Raw genomic sequence first — 21,976 nt, forward strand, 5'->3', positions numbered from 1 at the left:
TTTGCCACGAAGACCTAGGCTGTAGGGAAGGGACCGTTGATGTGGAGTGGGTGGCAGCTGTCATAATGGAGGTACTGTTGCTTGTTGGTGGGCTTGATGTGGACGGACGTGTGTAGCTGGCCATTGGACAGATGGAGGTCAACATCAAGGAAAGTGGCATGGGATTTGGAGTAGGACCAGGTGAATCTGATGGAACCAAAGGAGTTGAGGTTGGAGAGGAAATTCTGGAGTTGTTCTTCACTGTGAGTCCAGATCATGAAGATGTCATCAATAAATCTGTAACAAACTTTGGGTTGGCAGACCTGGGTAACCAAGAAGGCTTCCTCTAAGCGGCCCATGAATAGGTTGCCGTACGAGGGAGCCATCCTGGTACCCATGGCTGTTCCCTTTAATTGTTGGTATGTCTGGCCTTCAAAAGTGAAGAAGTTGTGGGTCAAGATAAAACTGGCTAAGGTAACGAGGAAAGAGGTTTTAGGTAGGGTGGCAGGTGATCGGCGTGAATGGAAGTGCTCCATCGCAGCGAGGCCCTGGACATGCGGAATATTTGTGTATAAGGAAGTGGCATCAATGGTTACAAGGATGGTTTCCGGGGGTAACAGATTGGGTAAGGATTCCAGGCATTCGAGAAAGTGGTTGGTGTCTTTGATGAAGGATGTGAGACTGCATGTAATGGGTTGAAGGTGTTGATCTACGTAGGCAGAGGCAGAGATACGTTCTGTGGGGGCTTGGTAACCAGCTACAATGGGGTGGCCGGGATGATTGGGTTTGTGAATTTTAGGAAGAAGGTAGAAGGTAGGGGTGCGGGGTGTCGGTGGAGTCAGGAGGTTGATGGAGTCAGGTAAAAGGTTTTGTAGGGGGCCTACGGTTCTGAGGATTCCTTGAAGCTCTGCCTGGACATCAGGAATGGGATTACCTTGGCAAACTTTGTATGTGGTGTTGTCTGAAAGCTGACACAGTCCCTCAGCCACATACTCCCGACGATCAAGTACCACGGTAGTGCAACCCTTGTCCACCGGAAGAATGACGATGGATTGGTCAGCCTTCAGATCACGGATAGCCTGGGCTTCAGCAGTGGTGATGTTGGGAGTAGGATTAAGGTTTTTTAAGAAGGATTGAGAGGCAAGGCTGGAAGTCAGAAATTCCTGGAAGGTTTGGAGAGGGTGATTTTGAGGAAGAGGAGGTGGGTCCTGCTGCGACGGAGGCCGGAACTGTTCCAGGCAGGGTGGAACATGTTTCCACCTTGAAAGTGGAAAGTGGAACATGTTTCCACCTTCTAATACCATGTAACCCTCACAACACCCCCACAACGACCCCATTTAGTTTTATTTACATTCCCTCCGCAAACATGCCTTTGCCCTAGCCAGATTACGCTCCCATCTTTTATTTTCTCAGGCTTGTCTGACATTTGGCATTGCCTCCAAAGGACTCACACTTAAAGTTCCCATCTCTGGCTGCAACCCTTCTTTCCATCAGTCCCTATGCCAGTTCCAAACTGAACAATCCATTGCCCTCACCCACCTAATCCTTCACCTACACATCAACTCAGCCAATGAACACGCCCGTCAACTCCTATCCTTAATAAAAGTCCTCAATCTTTCCTTTCCCACATCCACACCGGCTGTTCAGAGCATCCTCCTACAGGCCAAACGCAAATTAGAACAGCATGCCACCCTCCACCTCAAAAAACTATCCAATCTCCTGGTTTCCCACCTCCGGAAAGGCAACTCACTCACCCTTCACAACCTTTCCAGCAAACCTCAACCTCCTCTCATTGCACACAAACCCAGTCTCCCCCATCTACTCAATCTCCCACTTCCAGCTACACTCCCTCCAAAACCTCAAAATTCCAATCAACACAATCTGGAACCACAACACCCTAATTCAGTAGTTAACCTTTAATCCAAACCTCTCTCCCAATCCGAAACCTGTGTCCTATCCAAAGGCCTCACCTTCAGCCCCACTCCCACATTCAACCAAACAGCCTTCGTCAAAGATTTACTGTCCTACACTCATACTCTCTGCCGGAAATATCACTTTGACACGAAGAAAAATGATCCTAATCCTACTTATAATGATCCAACTTCCCAAGACACTATCCAAATTGAACCCTGCCTGGAACAGTTCCGTCCTCTGTCACAGTGGGACCCACCTCCTCTTCCTTAAAATCACCCTCTCCAAACCTTCCAGGAATTTCTGACTTCCAGCCTTGCCTCTCAAACCTTCTTAAAAAACCTTAATCCTACTCCCAACATCACCACTGCTGAAGCCCAGGCTATCCGTGATCTGAAGGATGACCGATCCATCGCCATTCTTCCGGCGGACAAGGGTTCCACTACCGTGATACTTGATCGTCGAGAGTATGTGGCTGAGGGACTGTGTCAGCTTTCAGACAACACCACATACAAAGTTTGCCAAGGTAATCCCATTCCTGATGTCCAGGCAGAGCTTCAAGGAATCCTCAGAACCTTAGGCCCCCTACAAAACCTTTCACCTGACTCCATCAACCTCCTGACCCCACTGACACCCCGCACCCCTACCTTCTACCTTCATCCTAAAATTCACAAACCCAATCATCCCGGCCGCCCCATTGTAGCTGGTTACGAAGCCCCCACAGAACGTATCTCTGCCTACGTAGATCCACACCTTCAACCCGTTACCCGCAGTCTCACATCCTTCATCAAAGACACCAACCACTTTCTCGAACACCTGGAATCCTTACCCAATCTGTTAACCCCAGAAACCATCCTTGTAACCATTGATGCCACTTCCTTATACACAAATATTCCGTACGTCCAGGGCCTTGCTGCGATGGAGCACTTCCATTCACGCCGATCACCTGCACACCTACCTAAAATCTCTTTCCTCCTTACCTTAGCCAGTTTCATCCTGACCCACAACTTCTTCACTTTTGAAGGCCAGACATACCAACAATTAAAGGGAACAGCCATGGGTACCAGGATGGCTCCCTCGTACGGCAACCTATTCATGGGCTACTTAGAGGAAGCCTTCTTGGTTACCTAGGCCTGCCAACCCAAAGTTTGTTACAGATTTATTGATGACATCTTCATGATCTGGACTCACAGTGAAGAACAACTCCAGAATTTCCTCTCCAACCTCAACTTCTTTGGTTCCATCAGATTCACCTGGTCCTACTCCAAATCCCATGCCACTTTCCTTGATGTTGACCTCCATCTGTCCAATGGCCAGCTTCACACGTCCGTCCACATCAAGCCCACCAACAAGCAACAGTACCTCCATTATGACAGCTGCCACCCACTCCACATCAAACGGTCCCTTCCCTACAGCCTAGATCTTCGTGGCAAACGAATCTGCTCCAGTCCGGAAGCTGTGAACCATTACACCAACAACCTGATAACAGCTTACGCATCCCGCAACTACCCCCCCCCCCCCCCCCCTGGTACAGAAGCAAATAACCAGAGCCACTTCCTCATCCCCTCAAACCCAGAACCTCCCACAGAAGAACCAAAAAAGTGCCCCACTTGTGACAGGATACTTTCTGGGACTGGATCAGACTCTGAATGTGTCTCTCCAGCAGGGATACAACTTCCTCAAATCCTGCCCTGAAATGAGATCCATCCTTCATGAAATCCTCCCCACTCCACCAAGAGTGTCTTTCCGCCGTCCACCTAACCTTCGTAACCTCTTAGTTCATCCCTATGAAATCCCCAAACCACCTTCCCTATCCTCTGGCTCCTACCCTTGTATCTGCCCCCGGTGTAAAACCTGTCCCATGCACCCTCCCACCACCACCTACTCCAGTCCTGTAACCCGGAAGGTGTACACGATCAAAGGCAGAGCCATGTGTGATAGCACCCACGTGATTTACCAACTGACCTGCTTACACTGTGACGCATTCTATGTGGGAATGACCAGCAACAAACTGTCTATTCGCATGAATGGACACAGGCAGACAGTGTTTGTTGGCAATGAGGATCACCCTGTGGCTAAACATCCCTTGGTGCACGGCCAACACATCTTGGCACAGTGTTACACCGTCCGGGTTATCTGGATACTTCCCACTAACACCAACCTACCTGAACTCCAGAGATGGGAACTTGTCCTTCAATATATCCTCTCTTCCCGTTATCCACCAGGCCTCAGTCTCCGCTAATTTCAAATTGCCACCACTCATACCTCACCTGTCATTCAACAACATCTTTGCCTCTGCACTTCCGCCTCGACTGACATCTCTGCCCAAACTCTTTGCCTTTAAATATGTCTGCTTGTGTCTGTATATGTGTGGATGGATATGTGTGTGTGTGCAAGTGTATACCCGTCCTTTTTTCCCTCTAAGGTGAGTCTTTCCGCTCCCGGGATTGAAATGACTCCTTACCCTCTCCCTTGAAACCCACATCCTTTCGTCTTTCCCTCTCCTTCCCTCTTTCTTGACGAAGCAACCGTTGGTTGCGAAAGCTTGAATTTTGTGTGTATGTTTGTGTTTGTTTGTGTGTCTATCGACCTGCCAGCACTTTCTTTTGGTAAGTCACATCATCTTTGTTTTTAGATATATTTTTCCCACGTGGAATGTTTCCCTCTATTATATTCTAATCCAATCTTTGATAGAATTACAAAGTCATCAACATACCTCAAAGATTTTATTCATCCTTTCTGAGCATTAATCCCCTCTCCAAATTTTTCTATGTCTTTCTTTACTGAGAGAATAGTTTGTTAATTAGTGCCTCTAGTGATGCATTGCTAGTCTGTGACAGTTGTAAATTACTTGGTACCAAAGAAGTGTGTCAAAGTTAAATAAATCTTTTATTCATTTATGTAATAAAGCAGACTAATATCTCTTGTGTTCCAGTATAATGTGCCACCTCACTGAGCAATCAAAGAACCCTCAGTTGTGGTCAAACAATTGTCACAAAACTGCTCCTAAGGACCTACAGAAAACAGTAGACAGATCAAAGTGGAACTACTTTTTTTTTCTGTCAGAAACCTGTCTCTTTTGTAGCCATTCCAGAGGAGCCACTCTGATATGTTATTAAAGTTTCTTCCAATTTCATTGCCAGATGATGATATTTATCTCCATTGTATGTAGCACTATTAGTATGATTCTACTGACAAGATCTCTTCTGGATCGGTACATATGGTGTTGAAGATTATTCATAGTTTCCATGCTGTATGCTGGTTCATGAAATTTCCTACATTTGTTTTCATGTGACATAAAGTCTCTTTCCCCAATTACATGCCAATTAAAATTTTTCAGCATTTCTGTTACACTTTCACTTCATTCAAACACGTGCACCACCTTCCTTTGAATATGGTTGATGTCCTGCATTTCTCCAACCTTATATGAATGCCACACATGTAAGCAACACTTCTACAAAAGTTGTATAATTTTTTTTTTTTTTTTTTTTTTTTTCCTAAGCAGTCGGTATCTCACTTTGTAGACAAACTGCAGTTTCTCAACATTCTATCAACAAACCAAAACCTGACACCTGCTTTAGCTACAACTTCATATATTGTTACTTCCTGGTATTTGTGCAACATTTAGATTTGTTGCAATTCAGTAATCATTTAATCAAAGACTGCTATATTTGCACATTTCATGAGGTTCACAACTTTACACTTCTCTGCATTAACAGAAAGTTTACCCGAATATGACCAAGCTCCATAATGCATATGACTTGCCTATTTTGGTGTAAAAATTGTATTAGGGCATGTTTTTAATAGACTTATTTCTGTAGCAGGGGTTGCTCATGCAAAAGTGCTCAGAACTAATTTAGTTTGAGTCTTATTGTTGTTGTTGTGGTCTTCAGTACAGAGACGGGTTTGATGCAGCCCTCCATGCTATTCTATCCTGCGCAAGCTTCGAGTATTATTGATGACAGAAAATTTTATTGGCTGACAATGGGCAGATTAAAGGTTCCATGCAATTCCTGGGCAGTATCTCATGAAGTGAGGACATTTTCAGCCATCATTCATATGGTCATATTAATGTTATCCGAGATGTGTTGGTAATGATCCATTGACTGTGTCCATCATTCTTTGTAAATGAACAATGAAGTGCAGTTTACACACACCACATTATATTAAAAAACTGAAGACATAACATTTGCTCATTGCAGTGCAAAGGAGCCTGTTTACATAAAGTAACAAACTCCTTCAATTAGACAGTTTAGCATCCCCTTGAAGGCTATCAATGCCAAACAAAAAGAACAAGAGAAGTAACTCTTTTGTGAACTCCAGTTTTGGGTCCTTATTCACAATAAAAGAATTTGACAATTAGTTGTATCATTCTCTGAATATTGATAACTTTGGATGGCATACAAAACTGGTGTCATGTTTTGTGTACTTGCAAGTGAAGTGGTTATTATGTGACCAGTAATTAGTTGAGCCAGACCGACAGTATAATGTGCAATTCGGACTACCTCATAGCTGTGTTGGTAGATAATCTTGGGACAAACCACGGGTATACCATCAAACCTTTGAATTAGAAGTATCTCACTCATCCACATACCCAGTATCATTCACGCTACTGGGAAAAGTGGCAAGGGACTGAGATACCTAGCATTGTGGTGGACCAAAATCACAGACCACATGCACAACTAACAGAACGGTTAATAGAGCCTAAGGTCAAGACCAAAAACTGCCACACACTGAAGATCTAAATTATGATCAACAATATAACAAAAAGAATACCTAGATCTTATACAACCAAGACCTTGGCTTGTATTGAATCTCAAGTGACTATCCTAAGAAAAGAAAAAGACTCCAACAACCCTATGGCCCATAAAGAAAAAGTTGTTAAACACAGTATAAGGAAATGTGTTTTCTTTTCAGAAGGTAAAAATTCTGAAAATAATTGTATTAAAAAATAATCACAAATTTGAAAAAGTAGAAGGTGCTCACACCTGTACAGTGGGCAGAGGCAGTCCAAAACATGTTGTCATTAATATAGCATGTGGTGAGGCAAGTCACAGCCACAGTAAGAGAAACCTCCCGTGTTTTCTGAATCCGAGCTATTCCCATTAGTAAATGTGCATTCCATCGGAAATGTTACGGAAGACTCAGAAGAATGCCACTTGAACTTGTTGCTACCAGAATACACTGCACAAAAAAGGAAAGGCATTTTCTAAAAATATATAAGCAGACAGACAATTTTATTGTCGGTTGGCATGAAGAACAATGAAAATGTTATAAAAACAAAGATTAATTGCCAATAATTATCAAATTTACTAATACTCACTCTTCACAACGAAGTGGTCACATTCAATGCAGAGGTGCCTCTTGTCTCGAAATAGCATGGGAAGGCCTCGTTCATCAAACTTTGGACCCAGAAAGGTCCTCACTGTATCCATTTGGACAGGTTCTGAATTTTTTATCTGATTTTTTGAGCAAATAAAAAGTTCGCTGTTGAAACTCTCAGAGCATAAATTCCTCGAAAAGTTGTGCAACGTCACTCCCCACACCAAGATCTCACGAAATTACCTTGAAGAGAAAAATCAGTGAAATTAGACCTTGTAATGAGGCTTATCCACCAGTGTTCTTCCACACATCGTTAACAAATGGGACATGGGAGGAAGGAAGTTAGGTTTTAATGTCCCATTGACGATGAGGTCATTACAGATGGAACATGAGCACTGATGTGAAAGAATAGGAGGGAAATCGGCTATGTCATTTTTGAAGGAACCACCTTGGCATTTGCTTTATGCAATTCGGGGAAAGCATGGAAACTTATATGTACATCGGGATAGGGTTTTTAACCATCATTCTCCTGCATGGAAGTCCAGAGCCTCTGGATAACCTCACTCCGTAAAGAAGTGGTGAAATTATACTGATACCTGCAGTAACATACCCCCTCCCAACACACACAGTAAGATGGCTTGTGGATTACAGATTTGAATGTTGCTGTAGAAATAAACAGAAAGAACAATAATTATGTTATAAAACAGAAAAAAATTACAGTTACATTAATAGCTTTCTGACAGACAAAAAAACGCATACAATCCATTGAAGGGTCATTGAATGTTTATTTGTGTACTCATCATTAGCAAACAGTCAGAGCAAAATACCCACAATCCATTTTTATTGTGGGTCCTTGCAGTATATGATGAGAAAGGAATATAGCTCTAGATTTTAGGATATTTCTGGAACTACTTTATGTAAAATCCAATACTTACTTAGAGCTCCCTGCACTCTGGTCTGTTTATTGTTCTTGGTTTATTTTAGCGTCAGTCATTTACGAGGGATCACCTGTGGAATGCAATATGTAGGCCCCACACCATCAGAAATGTCACGGAAATATGTGACCCTTACTGCCTGGGTGTCTGGGATGTGCGTAAACTTTGAAATGAGCGCTAACATAAAATCCCCTGGCTACCATAATTTTATACAATTTTCATCTTGTTCCAGATAATTCATAATACGGTACACTGTACTTATTACATGCACAAAACAATTTACATCAAGTTTTGTGTAACTATTATGAGCGGGGATGGTCGAATGACGCAATCTTTAAATGTACAAATATTGCATTCAGCTTCTCCTCATACTGAACACACTGCACAAGATCTTGTTTCATGGATAACGTCTTTTGGCTTTATTTAAAGGCGTTATCCTTGAGTAGGATGATCCAAAACATTTTGCACACAAATGATGTATCATTTGTGGATTACATACCTTCCTTACTTCCGTCCTCACACATATGTTAGTTGTCATTCCTTGGGCTCTTATGAACTTTAAAAATAAACCTAAATCTAGTGAGTGTGGAAACGGACTGTTTTCGATAGTGATTATTTTAATTCTGTGTGCAAATTTTTCGCAGGGCTGCATCTGGTGGGCGTCCCTCTCAGCTTGGCGCCCCAAGTGGCCGGTTGCGTTGCTTGGACCTTAACCAGTGATCTAAGAGATCACTGAACCCATCAGTGCCCAGCGATACATTAGTGGTATATGTACAGTGTGTAAACTTTTAGATGGCAGACCTCTCCCTAGTTCTGAATCGGTAGAAGTCGGTAAATGCCGGGAGGCTTCGGTAGGCACGCAGTTTCGACTGCTGCCAACATTACGTAGCTGACTGTGTTGTACAAGGTACCCATTGTCGTCTGTTTCGTTATTGTTTTGCGCTGTACTGTTCTGCGTGTTTCTATCGTCCAGTTGTGCTAAACATTATCAAAATGAGTGAAGAGGCAGTTGCTGGCCCATCTCGGGAGTCGCCAACAACCCCTACCGGTAGGCCTACGGTTAGAAGGAAACCAGTATTATGTAGCGATGCTTGCAAAATTATATTGCGTGTGATTGAATGCTGCAAAAGGGAAAGGGCGCAGAAAAAATTGCTTCCATTACTCTTTTCGGGCGTTCGGAGAACAACTCACCATAGTTTCATTGCAATCGGATGAATGGTTTGTGAGCGCATAGTATATATATATTAATATACATGACGATTTCAGTTTACGAACAACACTTAAAGCGAGTTTTACTTCCAAGTCTTTTGTCTGCTTTCGTGTAAGCATGACGCGCAATTTGCAGTGCCAGCACTGCAACTGGTAGGCACAGCAGTACTGGACTTTTACTCCTTTTTGGACAACAATGAATTTCTATATAGTGTTATGCTTATTCAAGGATTGTTTAACATATCGGTCTTAATTTCTTTGTTAGTATGAGGGACAGTCAAATGAAAATGAGATATATGGAAAAAAGTAACTAAATTGTTCATTATTTCAAACGAATTTGCCGTAACAGTTAATACATTTATCTCTCTGTGGGACAAGGTCAGTCAATGGCTTCATGGCAAAACGTTTGCGGCTGCCTACAAAACCATTATTCCACCCAGGCTCGCACCTCTTCGTCCGAAGCAAGGAAATCGACGGTCACAAATGTATTCCTTCAGGGCACCAAAAATACGGAAATCCTATGGAGAGAGATTCGGGGTGTACAGAGGACGTGTAAGGGCTTCCCACCGAAACTTCTGCAGTGTAGTCGAAACAACCTTGGCGATATGTAGGCAGCTCCAACGTGCAAAGTCTCCTACCACACCCGCTCACAGGGTAAACTCACATCACCACCACGACGACCACACTGGGATGTCTCTCTGTGTCAGATCTTGCTACGCAACAGTATTTTTTTGAGGATATGGACGTCGAACTGGTGACACAGACGAAAGCCTCACACGCGTGAACATTGAAACGAACTTTACCGAACATCACTCTGCGCAACGCCTTCTTGAGGAACGGAACGGTCGTGTCTCGCACACACGCTTGCCACACCATGATCAGTCACACCTACGCCAGACTTCCCTGTGAAACTGCGTGGTTCTGCCTCGTACACTCGTCTGCCACGGCCCGACTGGTTGCGGGCACCTGTGCACACCGACGCCCACCGACCACCACAACCCTTAACATACTCCCGGCGCAAATTATGTCACACAGAAAATATTGCGACGCACCACATGTGCGACGGTACACTAACAAGCAATATTTAGGCGAATTTTGTTACAATGAAATACACAATCTGCCGACAATGTTGTGGCACTGGTCCGTAATAAATTACAGCAGACCAAAGTGGAACAGAAAATGCAAATAAAACTACTGTGCTGGTTTATTATACCTAACATGTGGTTTAATAAAACATAATTACATCGAACGTATTTTTGTACAAAAAAAGTTGACAGTGTAGTGGGGGGTCTCTTGACAACGTCAGGCCTTTAGTAGATGTTGTAAAGGAAGCTGTACAGTAAATAAATGAGAAGCGTTCAGAATTGGCATGAAGTATCCTTTCACCAGGATAAAGCATCTGCTCACACAAGTGCTTTCACAACGAAAAAACTGGGAGGCTCTTAGTATCAGCAAATAAAATATCCACCCCCGTTTACAATCTCTGGCACGCCTTGACTTTCATCTGCTCGCAGTCGCACATGTACAGAAATATTTGGCTGCAAAACATTTGGCGACCACTTAAAGAGTTACGGCAACGGTAGATGAGTATTTTGTATGCATTCCGGGAAGGGAAGAGAAACTACGGACAAAATATATTAACCTGAAAGAAGACGTGTCGAAAGATAAGTGGTATTTGACCAACAAAAAGCTGTCAAACCGAGAAACTTATTTCCTTATCTCAGGAACGTAAATTGCTACCACACATCAGCTCGTTGGCTACAAATGTAGCGATTACTTGACACAGAAAAGTGATGTCGCTCTTTTATCTAGCAGACAGTGGAGAGCAGAATGCAGAATTTCACATGTTGCATTTCGTAGTATGGAAATGTTTCGCCTTCGGATATCAGCATCTATCTAGCACCCCCTGCCTGTCTCAGTTAAGGATGTGGGGATGTAACACATGAGGGTTACAATCATTTTTGCAAAAGGAAGACTGTCCTCTTTTTATCTAATTTGGGTTGTGTACCGCAGACATCAGGAAATTTGTGTCTGATGTTTTAAACTTTACGAATTTATAATTTAAGATATTTTGAACGATTTTTAAAATTTTTGCTCTATTAGGAACAAGTGCTTCTGATTATTTTATCGATGACAAATAATTCAAGTCTCAAATGGGAATGGTGTTATAGTTTTGAAGCACGACAGAAACGTTTACAAGCGGCAGCGGCACATTGTTAACACAGACCTGTTCATTGTTGACGGATTGTGATAGGCACCAGAATTCTCGTACACATCCGAGACTTTCATTTTTTGTACGAGGCACGAGCAGTGTTGCCAATACCAATATTCCTAATTACCCAAAAATCTAGGTGAAATTCCCCAAATTTGGGAAGAAAAATTTCTCGATTCCCCGCAAATTCCCCACATAATAGAATATTTGAGGGTTTTCTGCTACTCGTTTTGACTACATTATTGATTATATTATTTCATGCTCATAATATGCTTTTATTTTCCATTAATTTAAGTATTTGCAAGAGAAAGCACAAATTCAAGTAATTCGAAAGGCCATAGAAACGTTTTTTATGTGGTGTGAAGCCAGTGACATCTTGATTAAGTAAGCTCTCAGAATAGTCGAAAAGTCGCCAAATAGCTCACTGTTTTGTAAATTACATTGCGAAAAATGAGCTACAACCGATTCGCAGTACCATGTTGTAGAAATAAATCTATAACAACTCCGCAAAATTGTTTCAGAATGTTACTAAAGTGAAAAGATGCTTGCGACTTCAAGTAGGTATCTTCTTCTGTGAGGATCATTTCCATATAAGCCTATATAAGTCAGCATATCATATATAGTATTCTATTAGTTACAAATGAAAATAATTTAGAAATGCGCTGGTCTGCTACAGCCATTTAATATTTGATTATGTACGCGAGTTAGGGGTTTACATTGGCAATGTAAATGTTGTCGATTTGATATGACAAAAAAAACAGCATTATCGAGAGCACTTGATGAATATACAGTCTACTAATACAATGTAACATCACTGGACGTATCAGTTTTCACTGCGACAAACTTGAATAATGTGCTTGATATAATTTACAGGTGTGATTTTTCATATATATTTTACCGAAATAACACTTCCCGATATGTCACGGCAATGGTTACCCAGCTAGCACTCAAGCTTATTTCAAGGTGGATATTGAGTTTAGGTTCAGTTGAAAATTCAGATTGAAAAATCAACCTGTTACACAGTTTACATCAAGCTGTAAAAATTTAGCTTGAATTAAAATAATTTTCCCAAGCTTGAAATAATCTGTAATTTCCCTGGAAGGCTGTACAGCAGATGCGCGTGCAGCATAGCTTCCTTAGACGTCCACGGGAAGCGCCACAAGCGTTTATAAGCCTTGAAGTTGCACTGACTCCGCTAGGTTTACGGCCACTTTATTTTTGTGACGTGCGTTAATGATTGTTGACTGTTGTGAAGTTTGTTTTATACTGGAAAATATTTCGGAAAGTGTGTGGCGTCCCCTGCCTTACTGCTACACCGGATCTGAAGAAGATATATAGTGTATTACAGGTACGCTGGTGCATTTTTTCTCTAGTGGTACATTAATATTACGAATGTTAAATATTATTACGTAACGTAAAGAAATATCATATTCTTTTACGTAGAAAAATTGAACCTGGATGAAAGTGAAATGGATTACCAGCTAAGAAAAGATATTACAAGTTGTTCAGCAAAAAGAGGTCGTTTTAAACTAGCTCTCTAGTACGTGGCACCAATAAATTAAAACTTAATGTTATTTTACCTTTTTAAAATCTCGCCTTTTTATATATATCGCCCTGTTACATTTGTATACTTGTAAATACTTGCGTGTGTCACGCCATGAATGAATAATCATGAAGTGTGAAAAGTTTCTTTGCTAATACAAATAGTAATGACATGGTGAACGGGAAAAGGGCATCAAGAACCAGTCACTACATAGGTGTCAGCCTTTTTTATTTACGTAGCTTTGACTGGTCTTCAATTGCTCTTAATTTTGTTGTTCCCTAGGTGAAATAATACTGCAAGGCCTACTGGTATTTCTTACTTTTATTGTTAGGCTATTTGTAATGTGGCTGAAATCTAACAAAAGGCAATATTAAAATATAACAAGGAGAACATTTTTTGTTCTTTTACATTTCAGTTCCACTGAACTGGTAATTTCTTAGATTCATTTCGATTTCATCTTTTATTTCATTTTGATTCAGTTTTACTCACCAAAATATAATTGTGGATAGAATAAAACGTCTACATTTGTCTAAACGGTAGTTTCCTTATAAACTTACAGTATGAGGTGTATATGATTTCAAGTAATTGCTTCTTTATAATTCAGATTAAATGGTCCTGAAACTGTTAGAAATAGTGATGTGTGGCTTCTTCATGAAGTCATCGCAAAATTACCCAAATGTCATCTTTACTTTCAAAATTTCAAACAAAACGTTATTTCAAATTACTATACAAACTGTTTGGAATGAAGTCACCAAAAGCAGCTGCTTACTCAGTGACGTTTATACTAGTTAACGATTCTTACTACATCAGTGAGTTTGAAGTTATTTTGCTAATCTGGGGCATAAATTATATTTAGGTTGATCAGTTTCAACGTTTTACATTTTTTATTTTTAGGTATGGCTAACATTTTCTTTTACCTGTTACAGGAGCATTATACCAGCAGAAGTCAGTGATATTTGATCCTGCTCTGGTCTGTGTGCTGGGGCCGGAGGGGCTTCAGAATAATTAAATTTTAAATTAAAACAATTTTAAACACTTTGAAAATAAAATTTTTTAAACATACATGTCTTGATAATTTTTTTTCACACCATTTCCATTCTGATATTAATTTAATTAATTAGGTTCAATAAATTCAGATTAATAATTATGTAGCTTAAAACAAGCTGTAAATACCAGGCTGTATTCCACGTGTGTAGATACAGCTGGAGCCAAACTTGATAAGTCAAGCTTGAAATATAGCTTGAACTCTGCCAACTTTGATGTTTGTTTCAAGCTTGAATCCAACTAACAGGCCGGAATATTCCAGCTTTGATCAAGCTTATAAACTTGAACTTTACATCTGGAAACAAGTTTGAAACCGGCTTACTGTGCTATCTGGGTAATGTCTCAAAAGCGTAGTCTCTAGAGCCCGTAGAGTACCATTAAGCAATAACTGAAATTTATGAAAGTCTATTAAATGCTTTTAAGAAATAAATATGTGAAATACGTAGACTAAATGCGCTATTGTCGCTTAGAGTGACTGTTTGCAGCTCGTAGGAAGCATTCGGTCGTGCCGGTGCAGGAATTCTGATTCATAACGCAGCTGCATTGAAAGATGCGTAGCTACTGCAATAGCATGTTTGGAAGTAGAGTTCGCAACATTTCTCCGTATTATCTCCACGACTGATTATGGCCAAGTTTTCCATATTTCATGCAATGGATGTAGGTTTACCGACGAGAAAAAATTGTAAACGAACCAGCTTTGTTTTCTGTGAAGTGTAATTTTCAATAATGTTAAAGTCTTCTACTGAACTTTTTTCAATGTAGCAGTTGCTATTTAAGTTTAATTAGCTATAACTTTTTATTTTATGATGTTCATATTCTTCAGACGTTCCGTGCTGTTTATTAGTGCAGTAACATGCGTTAAGACAGTTTTCAATACATATGAAAAGCTAATAGTTTTCTTCGTAAACAATTATCTTAAACCATTTTCGGTGCAACATTGGAAATAAGCAATACGATTTCCTCAGCACACAGTGTAAAGCTAATTAGCTATACCATCTTAGGACAGTTGCCAAGTACTTTGAAAATGACACAACGAAAACGTGAGCGTCTAAAACGAAACTTGTGGCATTAAATTAACCGAAAAAGGCCGCACATTATCGTTTTAAAAGCTGGCAGAATGGATTGTGATCTGGTAGACTACTGATGAATGGGGCTTAAACCTACAATCGAATGTGAACAATAAACTTTAGCAGCAGAAAAGCGCTTAAAATTTCACAACAATCTGACAGAAACAAACTCCTTCGTCAAAAACTCCCCGTAAATGCTTAGCCCGTGTCATTTACTAGAATGCGCCCCTCCTTGGTGACGTCACAGCAGCAAACCGATGGCAAAAATGGTTGTTGCCAAACCTTATTATTTTTAAGGTCCTTGCTATGGTTGCAATTTATGTAACCCACAAAAGTAAGAACTAAGAAGGTTTTGAGGAAGCGTTCTGTACAAAGTCGATCATGTTTACATATGGTATGGTACAGTTTGTAAACTTTTAGATGACAGACCTCTCCCTAGTCCTGAATCGGTAGAAGTCGGTAAACGACGGGAGGCTTCGGTAGGCACGCAGTTTCTACTGCTGCCAACATTACGTAGCTGTCTGTGTTGTACAAGGTAGCCATTGTCGTCTGTTTCTTTATTGTTTTGCGCTATACTGTTGTGCATGTTTTTATTGTGCAGTTGTGCTAAACATTATCAAAATGAGTGAAGAGGCAGTTGCTGGCCCATCTCGGGAGTCGCCAACAACCCCTACCGGTAGGCCTACGGTTAGAAGGAAACCAGTATTACGTAGCGATGCACGCAAAATTATATTGCGTGTGATTGAATGCTGCGAAAGGGAAAAGGAGCAGAAAAAATTGCTTCACCCCATTTACAAATCTTCAGCGAGAGCTGCTACATACACAGGACAAAGCATGCGTAGCATTGGAAGATTCAAACAGTTTTCCAAGAATCATCCTGGTGTATCACCACAAACGCCTGGCAAGAAAAGGTGAGTTTCCATTACAGATATTTTGTTCGCGATCACTTTGAAGGAACCCCCTATATCGTCCGAATTATCTTATATTTCATTTTTCCTTGCTACCGTATTGCTTTGTATGGAAACACACTGGTTACTGTATTATTTCGAAACACATTCATATTACAGTACATTTCCAAATTAAAAAAAATACATGCAGTGCAGAAGGCATTTTCTTATAAATCTTTCTCTCTCTTTTAACTTAGGAAAAGAAGAGGAGAAATCGAAGTAATGATCGATTATTTCAACCAGCACGTCATTCGCGACACGACAGCGGAATTTTATTCAGTGCGAAAGATTGTGCCGAGCCTGTGAACACTGCTTCCAGTTCGGAGAACAACTCACCAAAGTTTCATTGCAATCGGATGAATGGTTTGTGAGCGCATAGTAGACAAACATACATACATTCATATATATATATATATATATATATATATATATATATATATATATATATCAACAAACTGACAATAACAACAATAACCTTTTACTGCCTTAATGACTAACATACCGTCACACATTGATACATGGTAAAGTTTGGCAGGAGTTGGAAAGTAACAGGGTAACTTCCGAATTACCACCGACGACTCCAAATCACAATGTAGGCACAGGTATCGTTAAAAAAGTGAACAAGCTATATATGAGCTGTTTCAAAGAATGGAAACAGATTTAGTTAGTAACGTACCTTAGGATTAGTTTCTGTCTTTTGACCTACACCTTCCAGCAACCATTTATCCATTTTTTCCCGAAGTCGTTATTATTTCCCAAGGAAAGAAAAAAACGTAAATTGTCGAACGTATTAGAATACACGCTTTATGGAGTTTATGAGCTGAAGAGTGGCGAGAGAGTGCTACCCAGCAAACAGAATGTAGAAGACGAACAGCGCTTTACTCTACGCTCCAGCTGAAGAACATTTTCCCGCTTAACTAATATCTGCATATAAAAGAGTATTTATCTACCCTGTTTATATGATATTGCTTGAAATCTTCACTATGAAACTCATTCTGAGCTTAAGGTCTTGAAAATCATTAGAATCAACACTACCAGCAAACTTACCAATTACCAAATTATCCATGTAACAGCCTCGATATATTAATAAAAAACAAAATGTTAAAATCCTCGCATATTCTCCCTATAATACCAATTCCCACAAAATCTCGAATCGAACTGAAATACCCCACAGACTGAGGAATTCTCCACAAAGTGGCAACGCTGCGTACGAGTCAAAAGCGAATATCATTCGCAAACATACGAGATTTCTGTCTAAGTTTTTTTTTACCAAAAATGTATATTATACTCATTTGTTGGGGAAATAATTAATTCACCGGATATGTTTACTGAAATGCTCATTAGTTGTTACGGATTCATGATTAAGGACAATGCAGTCTGTCAATCAACAACGTCAGCCAGAGACCGAGCGGCGAGACGCCGACCCTGGCCTAAGAATTAAAAGTCGAAAATGAAGCTTCAAAGACTGACCCTGGAAAGAAGATTTAAAATCTAACAATAATGAATATCTTTGTTTTGTGTAACGTTTTCCACTCAGTTCGGATTATTAAATTTTAGAAACAGAGCGTCCACCTGAATCTGAAAGCGCTAAAATGTCATTTCAACTATATTCTCATACAATTGGAAAACAATTAACTAGACTTTACCACACAATACTCAGAAATACCTAGTGCAATTGTAAAATACTAACAACTGTCATACTAATAACGATTTTAGAATGACATCGCATCAAGTGGCCTGGTTTTGACTTCAACAAATGATAATCTTAACAGTAAGTGTTTCGCAGTCGCAGTATGCTCAGCTGTAGTCATTTACTATCCATTTACTATAAATGATCTGTGTCATTGCGTGAACAACGAGAAGTGTGCGAATCGGAAGAAAACCCAAGCACCTGACGGTCACGCACGCCGAAAAAAAACTTCTAAAGAGAGGCTAAATTTGTAAAACTGAACATCCTGCATAGATTCCAAATATTTCTAGAAGAATGTGCCAGAGTTCCGTAATTGGCTGCTGCGCGGTATTGATCCGTATAGGATGCAGGTGCTGTAACACAAGTATGGTGTCTGAAGTTCAAAATATTAAAAGCCTTTCAAACAGTAAGAATCAAATTACTGTATGAAAATTCAATTTTCTCAATTTGTCTCAAACGTGCAAACAGTTAAGAGGAAGGTTGCTAAAAGCTGATATTCAGTTAGCAGCATTCTTAGCAGAACATGGCATTTTTAGCAGCTGATCATTTATCCGATTTGTTGAAAGAAATATTTCCACACTCGGGTATTGTACGGGCCATGACTCTTAAACGGCGCTAAGCACGGGCCATAGTTTCTAATGTGATTGGACTGTCACACATAGAAGTGATACTGAAAAAGGTACAGCATGCCAACTTAATAATGACGGACGAATCCACCGATACTGGAACTGTAAAAAATTCCCGTGCGGTGATCCGTTTTTACGACAAAGATTCCGGTGAGTAATAATAAGAGCTCCTCTCGAAATAAAATCAACTAAAACTTAAAATAAAATTTCCTCTTAGGAAATCCTTTTACAGGCTGCACTTAAAATAAGTTTTGGGAGTTATATTAGTTTACGATGATGCAGACGTAAATATTGAGAAAGTTTCTGCTGCAGAGAATCTCTACAATGACCTATTCTAGTAAAAATGTTCCAAAACCGAAGCATCTCATTTGAAAATGTTACTGGTTTGGGTGCAAAAGGTGGGAGTTCATAATTAGGTGGCAAGCAGATTCCGCGGTATTTGCCCGGGAATTTTTGTGATGAAGTGTGTTTGCCACTCGATGCATATGTACGCCAGAGAGACGTGAATGTTACTGGCTTCGTGCCAGATCAAATTAAGACATGACATAGGTGATAAAGTTCTGTCCAAACTAGCGGCTCTGAAACCTTTAACTCTCTGTCTCAAAGTTTCAGAAATACAACTCCTTCGCTTATACCATTAATGGTACCTTTGCCACGTATTATTCATCCCATAGATGTGGATTTAGCACAAACTACAGATGGCCAATGGAGGCCCTCCCCCTGGTTTTGACTTGTCTCCCACACTCACTACAAAAGGAGCAATCACTGGATAAAACGTGGAATGTATTAATCATGAATATGGAAAATTCAAGGAAATGACCGATTTCGCCCTCTCAGTTTTGAGTTTATCTCCTTCAACTATTGATTGTGAATGAGTTTTTCAAAGGTATGTAATGCATTAAGCTCACAAACTGATTAATAACAAGTGTTCATGCTTTTCAGGTTATTAACATTTTATGTTAAATTTCAGATAAATCTCATAACAACCAAAACCAAAAACCGACTACAAACCAACAAATTAAATGGAGCACTTCTTGTCACAGAATGTATGAAAGGGTCCAGAAAACAACTGCCCATGTGTAACTTTTCAATCACCACATGAAATGTAGCAGAAAATGACTTCGGTTACCCTGTATAAAACGAAAAATGGAAGGAGAAGAAGAAGGAGGAGAAGAAGTATACTTCGAATTTGAATCATAGGTACAAAACGTGGTTGAAATTTTTATTCTAGTTCTCTTGCATTTCAGTTTTTTTCGTGTAGTGTATAATATACTACGAATACAAAATTTTCGAAACGTACGAGAATTTTTATTAAAATATGAGAATTTTATGAGGTTAACACGAGAATCACGCGCTCTCGGTATCACAATCCTGATTGTTGTGCAGTTGGAGTCAGTATGATGCGAATGGTAAGTAAAATTTCTATTCGCTATTGTTTCCTGTAAGCGAAGTAGTGTGGGTGGAGATAGGCATCAAAAGTGGATCAAACGTGCTAATGGGATGATCTCATAGACCACATGCGTCAGGAGCTATAGTGTATGACCGCTTACAGAATATCACAAATTTGTTTCCTGATCATGTTATCGTACTATGGGGAGATTTCAACTTGCCAGATACTGAATGGGAGAATCGTGCCATTAAATCTGGTGTGTGAGATTGTTCTGAGTCTGTTGACCGAAAATTACTTCGAGCACCTCGTACATAAACAAAAGCTGAATAAAGTCGAAATGAGAGTAAAGGAGAGCTACGCAAGAAGTAGTTATTGAATTCGGTAGTAAGATTTTGCAAACGATCTGAATAAAAGTCCTAATAAGATTTTGTCTTACGTTAAGTCAGCAAATGGATAAAAATCTCTGCTCTGTGGCCATACTGGCATCGACACCGGTGACAGAAGGCCGAATTACTGAATTCGGTCTTCCGAAATTGTTTTACCACTGAAGATCATAATACAATTCCTTCTTTCTGGCACTGCACAAACACCGAAACGGCGAAATATGAATGTAAGCGACCGCGGGATAGTGAATCGACTAAAACTGCTCAGCTGTAATTGTAGCTGGAACGGATTATGTAGTTGTGGGATCTACAGACTTTATGCGAAATAACTTGTTCCCCTTCTAGCAGTATTTTATCGTAGTTTGCTGAGCCAGCGAAAGGTACCTAGTGATTCGAAAAAAAGCGCAGATCACCCACATTTTTAAGAAGTGTTGTCAGGCAGAGGCCATAATTATATGCCTACACTGCCGGCGACAATATGTTGTAGGGTTATGGAACATGTTTTGTGCTCGAGCATTATGACGTTTTTGGAGAAGCAAAATCTCCACTATAAAAATCAACATACAATTCGCAAACGGAGATCTTGTGAAACTCACCTCGAACAGTCCGTTCATGAGATCCAAAGCGCCGTAGATAAAGATGCTCAAATTGATGTGTTGTTTGACTTCCGGAAGGCATACATACGCACTCTCGTTAAAATGTATAATCCATTCCAAGACAAAAAAGTAAAACGACGCACCACGAAGTAATTATTCGAATGAGACGGAAATAGGCAGATATGATGTACATGTAGAGACAAACAAAGGATCACAGTTTCAGAAAAAATAGATGATTTATTCGAGAGAAAGATCTGCATGAATTGAGCACTTTGGTCCAATTGTGGCCCATATACAAACAGTTACTCTTCTCGGCACTGATTGACAGATTTGGTGGATGTCCTCCTGAAGGATACCGTGCCAAATTCTATCCAATTGACGCTTTAGATCGTCAAAATCCCGAGCTAGTTGTAGGGACCTGCCCATAATGCTTCAAACATTCTCAATTTGGCAGAGATTTGGCAATCTTGCTGACCAAGGCAGGCTGCGGTAAGCAGGAAGACTGTCAGTAGAAACTCTCGCCCTGTGTGGGCAGGCATCAATCTTGCTGAAAATAAGCCCAGGATGGCTTGCCATGAAGGACAACAAAACGGGGCGCAGAATATCGTCGACGTTCCGCTGTGCCATTAAGGGTGCCAACCAAAGGGGGTCTCCTGAGAAATAAATCGCACTCCAGACCATCACTCCTGATTATCGGGCCTTGTTGTTGTTGTGGTCTTCAGTCCTGAGACTGGTTTGATGCAGCTCTCCATGCTACTCTATCCTGTGCAAGCTTCTTCATCTCCCAGTACCTACTGCAACCTACATCCTTCTGAATCTGCTTAGTGTATTGATCTCTTGGTCTCCCTCTACGATTTTTACCCTCCACGCTGCCCTCCAATGCTAAATTTGTGATCCCTTGATGCCTCAAAACATGTCCTACCAACCGATCCCTTCTTCTAGTCAAGTTGTGCCACAAACTTCTTTTCTCCCCAATCGTATTCAATACCTCCTCATTAGTTACGTGATCTACCCACCTTATGGCGGGCGAAAGTCAGGGTGATATTGCACAGCTGTCCAGGGTGCCTCTAGAACGTCTTCACTGGTCATCGGGGCTCAGTTCCATGCAGAATTCATCACTGA

At 40.6% G+C, this 21,976-nt stretch overlaps 1 protein-coding gene across 2 annotated transcripts in view; it reads right to left on the minus strand.

Annotated features, from left to right (window-relative positions):
* Positions 1-21,976, minus strand: part of LOC124595183 (phenoloxidase 1-like) — a 263,543-nt gene that overhangs the window by 187,440 nt on the left and 54,127 nt on the right. The window contains exon 1 of one of the 2 annotated variants that reach the window (XM_047133800.1): positions 6,879-7,048. The exons of the other annotated variant lie outside the window; for it this stretch is intronic. The gene's annotated coding sequence lies outside the window, so the exon portion shown is untranslated. Of the gene's footprint in view, positions 1-6,878; positions 7,049-21,976 lie in introns of those variants that run through there. 2 annotated transcript variants of the gene reach the window in all.

The sequence above is a fragment of the Schistocerca americana genome, chromosome 2 (assembly GCF_021461395.2).
Source record: "Schistocerca americana isolate TAMUIC-IGC-003095 chromosome 2, iqSchAmer2.1, whole genome shotgun sequence".
Taxonomy (NCBI): domain Eukaryota; kingdom Metazoa; phylum Arthropoda; class Insecta; order Orthoptera; family Acrididae; genus Schistocerca; species Schistocerca americana.